The sequence below is a fragment of the Anser cygnoides genome, chromosome 5 (assembly GCF_040182565.1).
Source record: "Anser cygnoides isolate HZ-2024a breed goose chromosome 5, Taihu_goose_T2T_genome, whole genome shotgun sequence".
Lineage (NCBI taxonomy): Eukaryota > Metazoa > Chordata > Aves > Anseriformes > Anatidae > Anser > Anser cygnoides.
In genome coordinates, this window is record NC_089877.1 from 59,952,810 (window position 1) to 59,963,049 (window position 10,240).

A 10,240-nucleotide genomic window follows, 5' to 3' on the forward strand; every position below is an offset into this window, starting at 1 on the left:
AAGCTTTGGCTCCAACAAGAATATAGCCCAATACTGGCTTAAACTTTACCTTTAGATTTCTATAATCGACTCATATTGATAGAGTCAAGACCTGAAAGAGGTGATAAAATGAATTATTTCTAATTATTCAAAAACTCAGTGACGGGTTTTCTAACAAATGCATCAAATACATTAAACTGAATTAATTTTCTTTTATGGCTTCCCAGCACCACTAAAATAAGTGGATCAGTGGAGGAAAAAAAAAAAAGTCTCTGTTGAAGTGACAGCGTAAATCAATAACGAGATACAAATAAGATACCTTATGCTCTTTTTCCAATCCATGGTGTTTTTTCAGCTCCAGTACTCCTAATGTGCTTCAATACCCTTGCAGGACTGAGGATGTTCTGGGAGACATAATAGGATGGGAAGGGAAGGAGATCTGTGGGAGCTGACATGATGCAGGGATGGACAGATTGATGACACCTAACCCAGAGGCTTTGGTAGACCTGTAGATGGCAGACACTGTCCGAAGTCAAAGTTGCTTTGAAAAGGTGCTCATCATCTAGGCCTGGAGAGAGTCAGCAGCACTGTGGTCTGCTACCCAGGGTCAGACCCCACTGTGCGAAGAGCCAGTGCAGTCACCAGGCAGAGTGGCACTGGGGCCTTACACTGCTACGGTCACAGGGCAGCACCACACGGAGATGTCAACTAGGAGCTGCATTGGCACATCGTCATTTCCCAGCCAGCAAGTCCTGGTCCTTGAAGCATCATCCTGATGTGGTTAAACCACTTCCAGCTGCAGTACCTTCTCGGGAAGCAGTCTGGGTGCTTGTGGCCCCCAGTAGAATGGGAAAGGAGCACATGAAGAGATGTCCACTACCGGAGGCAGGAAGGGAGCATGTAAGTTGTGCACTATTTGCCTAGTGAACAACATTAACACAAAACCTGTGTTTACTCTAAAAGATGACTGCAGGAGCAGAGGAATTTGAAAAGCCTGTTCCAGACAAGAGAAGCCAGGGAGAGTGTGCTGGAAATGCACAAACACACCAAATACAAAATGTATGGGCACTTGAGAAAGGCTTTGTCAAGGAATAAACAGACAAGTGTGCACCTAAGACTGATCTTTCCTTCTACAAATCAAGAAGATATGCAGCAGAGATGACAAGCCTGGGCCTGGTTTCCAGCTACCCAGAGGCCCAAACTAGCCCTTGGGTTTGTCTTGTTTCTGATTCCAGACACACATTCCTGGATCTGAGGAATGAGGTCTCTCAGGGAGACGTTTAAGAGCAGGGCACAGCAGCCAGATGAGATGTTTCAGCAGCCAGATGAGATGTTTCGCTCTCCAGAATTACAGAAGGTAAAACACCATCAATTAAATGGAATTGCACCAAAGTCAAATCACCTTCTCCCATTGCAAACATGTTCACCAAGCTCCTTGGAGAAAAAAGCAGACGGGCAGGTGGTCCCAAACTATCAGTTACTGATCTGGATATCAGCTCATCAAGTCCCTGCTTCCTCTGCTTCACACCTTTTTATTTTTTTCCCTTCTGAATGGCCCTCAGCACTAATGATACAACAAGATCAACTTGAGCCAGTCCATCATAACAGTGCAATTATGTCTCCTGTGTCCTGAAGCTGATGGGACACGAGGGAGGGAAATAGGCTGCATGATAACCAAGCCACTTTTGGCTTCCTAGCCCAAATGACCACCCAGTTTGGTGCAAAGCCTGAACTGACAGCCCCAGCTCTGTAGCAAATCACCCTCAATATTCTGCTACTCAGCCAGACGTCCTCTGCAATTATAATGCATAAAGCAATTTGCTCTCCAAGAACACGAAGAAGAAACACAGACTGTGATTTTCACTGCACAAACTGGAAAGAGAAGCACTAGAGGATGTTGATTTAGCTGGACACTAATTGATTTAGCCAGTTGACGCTACTGGAGAAGCTTGTAAGTAGTACATTGGCTATGAGGAATGTCAGATTTGCTGGCTTTTGTGCTGCAGACCACCTCCGCACGTGCTGCTGGTTTAGCCCCACTTGCTGCTCTGCACAGGTTGGCTTTGTGCCATGAGAAGAGAGCCCAAAGCACCAACCTCTCCTTGCTTGTAGAATTTCTGCTGTGTGCGCACCATGAACATTTGTCTAGCACTTGCAGAGGACCAAAAGCCAGAGCTGCTGGGTGACTGCTGGATCATTGCCTGACACAGCGTGGTGAGAGATCACCTCTGGGAATGGTGGAGCTGACAGGTTGAAATAGGGAGAAAAACTGAGATCTGATAAGTGGCATGTATAGGGATTTGGTGACACTCCTGTTCACAAACACATTCTTCATAACATGATCTCTGTTCCTGGATTTCTGAAGCAAGACTTAAGATTTTCCCTCTCCCTCCTTTCTCATGCTGTTCGTTTTCTCAGTATGGGGTAAGAGAGGATTAGTGGGCCCTGGGGCTGACTTGTCCCAGGGGAGGGAAGGGAGAAAAGTGTCTTCTGGTGCATAATGAGTATCAACTTACATGATGGACACGTGGGCTCCACGTAAGTTTGTGTGATGGAAAAAATCCCTTCACAAGCATCCTGCTGAGACACATGCCTTGCACCAGGGTAAATGCAGGAAGCAAACACTCATCTTTGTTTAAAAGCTTTAGCATCTCCCCTTGCTTAGAGGATCTGCAACTTCTGTGTCCTATTTCTTTTTGTTGCACTGCTCAACTTTTCCATCCCTTCCACCCCTTCCTTTTTAGGAAGACTGTTTCATTTTGTCACATACACTCCTGTTTATAACCTAAATAATAGTAGTTAAACTTGCTAACAGATGGCACGTTCATTATTTTAAGTTCCTCAGCCCCAGAGCCACCACAAAAATAAAATAATAAAAAAATAAAATAAAGCTGAGGAACTGGAAATTTTAGTTACACCAGCAAAATGAAGGGCTGGTACATCCCTTACCGAGAAACAAATTAAAATAAGCCTAAAGCAACAAGCAATTTCTGACTTTTCCACGTGTGTTTTTATTTCCATGTCTCTGGTGTCTACCTATGAGGAGGAGTATGCCAAAAGCTTCCCTTAACTCTGCATTACGTTATTAATGTCAGCAGAATTTCCACCACGCTCAGTTAGCTCGTGCAGCATGGATTCTGTGTGCCAGGCTGTGGTCTGCTCGACCAGCTGGGCTGCCTGCCTGCATCCTCAGAGGAGATCCCTCCGTGGGAACTGGGAGGCAGTCCTGCCTTCCCAGATTTGTTCGGTAGCCTAGAGCTGCAGGACCGTTACAGCAGTGGATCTGTTCTTGCACACCTACCTGCCTGCAGCTCTGTGTGTTTCTCCACCTGCCTGCTTTGGAAGAGAAACTGTTCGTATTGCAGTAGCAGCCTGCTGCTGTGCAGACAGTCAGGCCTGAACATCTGTACTGTTCAGCCTGCAGTAATCAAAGCCACACATTATTCTTTGCTACTTCACTCTCCCATTGCAGCCCAAGCTAGGCTTGTTCCCCACTTCTGTGAGTCAAAAAAGGACAGAGAGCACAAGTTCGACTCAGGAGATGTTTCTCAGTTAAGTTCTGCTTTGTAAGCATTTGGTTCTCGCTTGACTTTGTTCACTGCTATCTGAACTGTCTGAAAAGAAATCAAATGCAGCTTTTCCTAGCAACAAGGTGTTAGAAGAGTATAGGACTTACAATATCTGCAGTACCTAAAATCGGAGTATTGTACTGACTAAAGTCAGTCAAACCTAAAATTAGAGCCTAAAATTCTAAGCTTTAAAGGGATGGTTTTTCATTTAAAGACTTTTAGACTTGAACATGTAATTCTTTAGCTCAGGTTGCTGAGGGTCAAGCTTGTCTTGTGAGGCAAGTAGTGCTGCTCCCCCATCTCTTGTTTCAGGGGCTCTGATGGGATTTGCATGGCACCTCGCCATGTGCTGCGTTTCTGTGCACTTGCATTGTAAATGGCATATAACAAGAGATAATAATATATGGTTGTTCTCCAGCAGCAGTAAAACAAATTCTACAAGGATGAGCGCCCCGTGTTGCTGGAGATTCAGCAAAGTCTAACAGCTTCCTTTTTCTGCTGTTATTATTTTTGAACACTTCCTCTGTTCAGCCTTTAACAGAAGTGCTGAGACTACAAGTACTTCTTGGCATCTGTAGATAGTGATATTCCTCATCCTCTGATGGCAATGTACTTTTCAAGCCTCATATTCATAAATCTTTCAAAAGCCCAGAAGATAACTAAGTACTATGGTGTACCATTATGGTAACCTAAGCTTAAAGAGGTTAAGCAACTTTTCATGCATTACCAACCGAATCAGAGCTGGGTATTGAACTTCCAAATCCTGATGCCTCACTTTCCTTCTAATCACTTACCAGTCATCCCTCTCCCCATAACCAAGCTGTCTGGCTTGGTTTCCAGACTTTATGTGCTGATTCTTCTTCTCCCTTTTAGAAAAATCGTTAACTTTTAAGATTTAGCCTATTGCTTATGTAAATGGAAAACATTTAAAATTCTTAGCACAAAGGAATCAGATTTTCATTAAAGAAAATCCATTTCTCAGTGAGGGGGAGATGGGGCCAATTCCTCTACCATTCAGATGCTGTCTTCTCTTTCAGATATCCACCTTGAAAGCAAGCTTGTGATCCTGCAACCACCTAACAGCCACTTTTGGATACTCAGCCTAAATAATGAGTGTACGTTATGACACCAGTGAGACAGCAGGAGGTGGTGAGATTTCACAGCAAAGGGCACAGAGGTAGGGGGAGAAAGAGGGAAAGGAAGTGAAATAGAAGCACCACCAAAAGGCCAAATCTGCTCATATGAATGTAGTCTGAGGGTCCCGGATTCAATGTCTTTTTGTATGCCCCTTCCAAGTCCAGGATAAACAAAGAGAATAGACATCTTATATTGCTTTGGCTCCCTGCCTGTATTGGCCATAAAGTCAGGCCGGGTACTGATGAATTCAGCCAGAGGCCTCTAAATTGGATCTATGCCTTTTCCAATGCAATTTTTATAAGGTGACACCAGCAAGTGTATTTTTCATTTTCAAACGAGAAGGCTATTTTAACAGGGATTAATCCTAGACCAGAAGAAAAAAAAAAATCCTAGGGCTAAGTTTTATATATTAAATTTTTCAGATTTTTCAGTCGAGGTGTGTAAAGTTCACCATTCAGTGCATCAACTTGTGCTGTGCCCTGCTGCTTCAGCCACTCAGTCTTGTTTCACCTCGAGCATTACTCACTCTCCTGTACTTTTGCCATAGTTCACAGCTGTGGCTAAAACTAAGTTACACTAAAATCTTGCTCCTTGGGGCTATCAAACACTTGCCATGGAAGGTAGGTTTTGCATGGGCTGTATCCTAAACTGAAGACTCCTCCTGGGTCCAATCCAGCCTTTATTGAGTTGGATGTCTGAGTACAAGCCTAACAGGTAACTGCTGTACCTTGCTAGGTGAAGTAACTGCACAGCCCATACAGTGGATGGGCGTTGGGCAAGAGGGTCCTGAACACCTCTGACATCTGTTTGAAGCCTCTGTGAGTCCAATAGCTGCTCTCATAGGAGTGGCCCTCAGCTCCCCTTCTGTCATCTCTGACATGGGTAGAGCAAAGGCCACACTACATCTGCAGTCACCCCAATGGCACGATCTCTCCCCATTTTAGCTACGTTCTTACAGGCAAAGGTGGCAGAAGCAATGCCATTCTTCATAAGTTTCACCACAAAGCCCCTGCAGGGAAACAAGGAGCTGGGTGCTGAGGAAGCTCCGCTGATAAATCACCTATAGGGCTGTTGAGAGGCTGAAGTTATCCAACACAGACCACAAAAAGAGTGAAGGTACTGAAGACACAAGCATCTGCCAAGTTCCTTGGCTCTATACAATATAGGTTAGTCGATCACTTCTTGCCCTGTGCTGCCCAAAGGAAGCATTAGGGATTTCAGTTACCCAAAAGAAAAACAGCTGACCATATCAAATATGGCTTCAAGCAAATCTGTTACAAATGGGAAGATTTGAAGAAAGCCAGGGTTATTGGTATCTATCCCAAAATCCAAGGACCAGCTGATACAGTTGCTGCCAATCTATCTGCAAATTTGGAAGCCAGGCAGATGTACCCCCTGGCTCTGCCTGAAGCCCACTGACAGGAGCTGCTAAAGCAGCAGGTGCTTGGTGCAGACCTTATTACCAAAGAGGTTAAAAGATGACAGCTGTGAGAAAATGAAGCTGTTCTCTGCAGTGTGGTTGCTGGAGGAGTGGGACAACCTGTCTTGGAAAGAAGCCCTGTTGCAGTTTTATTATTCAAGTATGAAAGGAAAATTGTATTTCCAGGGGACGTATACTGCAATACTGTTTTCCACATTGAATCTCACTCTTCTTTGTAAAAGGCATGGAGAAGAAGTGCTTCTTGTAGTGCAGCTGAAAGCAGACCTCAACCCCAGGGAGTCTGACTGGACTTTTGCAGTATTTGGTGGCTGAAGTCACGAGTGCAGGTCCAAAACCTTATGCTGGGATTAAAACCTCCAAGCAGACACGTGAGGGCTCCCATTCCATTTGAGGGGATTTTTTTGCAGAAGCTATGGCTGACTGTAACCAATCTTCTATTAATTATTTTTGGAAGAAGTAGCTCCAGCAGGCAAATTTCTTGGACTTGCAGCCTGGCCCATAATATTTCCTGTTAAAGGGAGAAAATACAGAACAGCCTAAAAAAGACAGACAGTCCTAATCAGGTAGCAGAACATCTACTTAATTACAGTTGCACTGAGGAAGTTACAGTCTAGGTAAAATTAAAAGTAATTAAGACAATTACTTGATTGTCTTAACACAAAGCAGAACCAGCAATGTTTTGCAGATTCTTTCTTGAAACAGTAGCCAGGATGTCTCTGCCTTATACCACCTTAAGGCACTACCTTGTGCTCCATTTTCATCACTCTGGAACATCCCTGGGCATAAAGCATTTTGTCTGATTTGTTAATACATCTGAGCAGGTTCGTAAGGACAGAGAGTGACTGGTGACTTCTTTTTTAGCTCTGTAGCCACATGATACAAATCTCATATTTCAGGGCTGCTGCTGCTTGTACACTATGGACAGCAAGGATTTCATATTGCTTTCTTCCTTCAATGCAGAGTATTTCTGTCTGGTTGATTTTTTTTTCCTTTTTTTTTTTTTTTCTTTTTCAACTGAATTTCAACACATGAGGGAGACTGCTTTTCTGAGTCTCATAATGACATTCTGCTCTCTGAAGTGTGCAGTGCTTACACTCAACTGCCAGGTTTGGGGCTAGGAGGGAATTTTCCATCCAGGTCGGACTGGCAGGAAATTTTGAGGCTTTGCTGGCTTGCCTCTGTCACGCTCCTTCTCTCTTTCCCACAGTCTTCAGGGAAATCTGTTTACTTATTGTTCTGGCATCACAGGGATGTATGACATTGGTGGTTCCCTCAACGACTTCTGCCCTCTTTTTGTCATACGCTTGTGGCATTTGTTCACTTACTTCAGGTCTTACATTGACCATAAATGGGACATGTTTTACAGTGGTTGTTGGTGTGAACAGTAGCTGTTCTGTGGATTTTCTCAGCCAGCTGTCTACTGCTAGATATCCTGCTCTTGCAAATGTCTGCATTCAATGCCTTGGATGACCCCTTCCAAGACAAAGGTTTTATTTCACTCATCCTTCATTAAATGCAAAAAAATATTCACAGCTGAGACGTTATCAGTCTACAAAGATTATACTGAAGCTATACATGAACCTTTCAGTTCTAGTACATCAAGTGAGCCTGCTTAAAAACTGGGCTCTGTGCATTACAAAAACGCTCCGTAATATCTAAGCTTTTCCTGCGATCATTCTCTTCTGACAGTGCCGTGAGCCCATGAATTCTCAGAGGGCTGAGGGAGGAGGAGGGCAAAACCTTAGCTAAAAATGTCCAGATACTGTTTGCCTCAGGACATGCTAGCAGCATAAGGCTTCCCCTAGTACAAGAGCAATTTCATGCAGCATTTTAACCATGTGGTTAAAGAGCCACTTTTAGGAGCAATGGTCTTTTATGAGGACTATTTCCCACTCATCCTGATTACCACCTCCTACCTTGCAGATTCTCTAGAGCAATGGCTAATGTTGCAATGCCAGTTTACATAATGTGCTTTACAGGCAATTCAGTTTCAGCCACTGAAAACAAGAACAACTGTTGCATGGAAAAATGTCTCACTTGTTTTGCACTTAAAAACGGTGCAGTGAGAGTGTTGGCTTTCTAGTCTGATACATTTCCATTTGCTTTTGTTTCATGTATGGATACATACTGCATCTACGAGGTCAGTGTGTGGGTGTAGTGACACTCCAATATACATATATTGAGTAGCTCCTCATGGTAACAATCATCTTCTAAAAATCTTTTCTGCTATGCTTTCTCCAGTGCCTAGGAGAATCATCTATGATCCATAACTGAAATCTTCCTAGAACTGTTAACTAACGATAAAATAATGTCATAGATAATAGAACAAACTTTCTTACATGCACACACTTAAGACACTAACAAATTTTCTTTTAAATAATTCCTTAACTATATCACTATATTTTAGCTGAAAGATTTTTAAGAAAATGTCCTTGATGACTTGAGATATTGTAGTAATTGATTTTGAAGATACTCTCCAACATGGTGGATTGATTTGTTAATAGGCATTGGGAATAGTTCTTGGGTGCTGAATTATACACAATCCAGCAACTATTTGAATCTTTCCAAATGTCTGAACTCTGTAGAAAATAAAATATTAATGCTCTGGAAACACGAATGTCAACGCAAAGTACTTAGTTATAATATTGGAATATTAGTGGCAGGATATATGTCATCTCCATTAAATATATGCCATACTACTTAAGTAGTATCAAGGATGTGACTTACACCCTTCAGTCACAAAATAAAGGTATTGAATCAGGTGTATATTCTTTTCCATTTTGCAGTTGGAAGTACCTAATTCATGGTAGATAGGTTAAGGGAGAGGGGTATGCTGAAACAGCATTAGGAGTCTGAGTATTCACCTCTCACTGTAAGTAGGTGGACAAGCATTAATGGCTTTTTACTAGCTAACATAGACCATACAGGACATTTCAGTAGGCAAGATTTTCATGTGCAGCTGAAACCTGTGTCCCGGACAGATATCAGCAAGCCCAAAGCTAAAGCAATGACCACAGGAAGGAGACTGGGAGGGGTCTTTGTAGGTCTCTTCTTTCAAGGAAACCCTCACCTGAGGACAGGAGTGTAAGGTTGTGGCTGGGAAACACCCTTGGACACATCTCTTTGGCATGTGGGATGCTGAGGTGGGACTGCTCACACCTTTCTGGCCGGTGCAGTGGAGAGGACGAGTAGGACCAGGGGCAGCAGAAGCAGCACAATGCTGCCCTGTATTACTGCAAGAGAGGAGCCAAGTGAGTTGGTCTTGACCTCTAGGCCTAGTCCAAGGCTTCTCAGCTCAGAAACATAATCTGAAGCAAATAAATAACTAAATGACAAAGAGACAGTCAGACAAGAATCACAAGTTCTGTTTAGGTCAAGCTGCTACTCACTGTAAAAATGGCACCTCTGGTGCTTGGGCTGTTCTCTTCAGGGGCTGTGTCTAGCAGAGCTCTGTCTGCCTTTGCCTTGCTCAGCCCCTACCTTTACAACCTACCAGTACTGAGCTCTGTGGAAATGACAAACCAAACAACATGACTGCAAAACAGTCACAACAGTGTGTGCTATTGCTCATCCTCTGTGGACCACTGGCTATGCCAGGGCTGTCCTGAGAGCAGACAGGCCATTTTGACCACAGTTCATTATTTGTTCCTTTAATAAATGATTTAAGATTCCAGCTGAAGGGCTGAGAAACACTCCAGAAATCGGTTCAACCAGCTGGCCCTGTAGTCAGCAAGGAGTTTGTTTTCTGCACAGTAGGTGACATACTCCACATGTGTTTTCAAGGACTACTAGTCAGAAGCCAGAGTGAACAAAAACTAAAAATATTTGGTCTCCAGTCTTTGAAAATATCCTGTAGCAAGGCACCACTTGGTCTTCCGTCTCCATTAGATTTGGGCTACCACCGTGATGGATTGAAGTGCTCATGCTCTGAGAAAACACATTGACAATGACACATCCAGTAAGTTCTTGGGGTCACGATTGACTGCATTGTCCCAGTCAAGTTCAATCAAAGCAACATTTGTCTTGCTTATACCTGCCACTGCTGCAGTGCTGTAAATGAAGAACAGCCTTGACAGTCTGTTAATCAAAGACCAGGAGAGAAGAAATTAAGAAA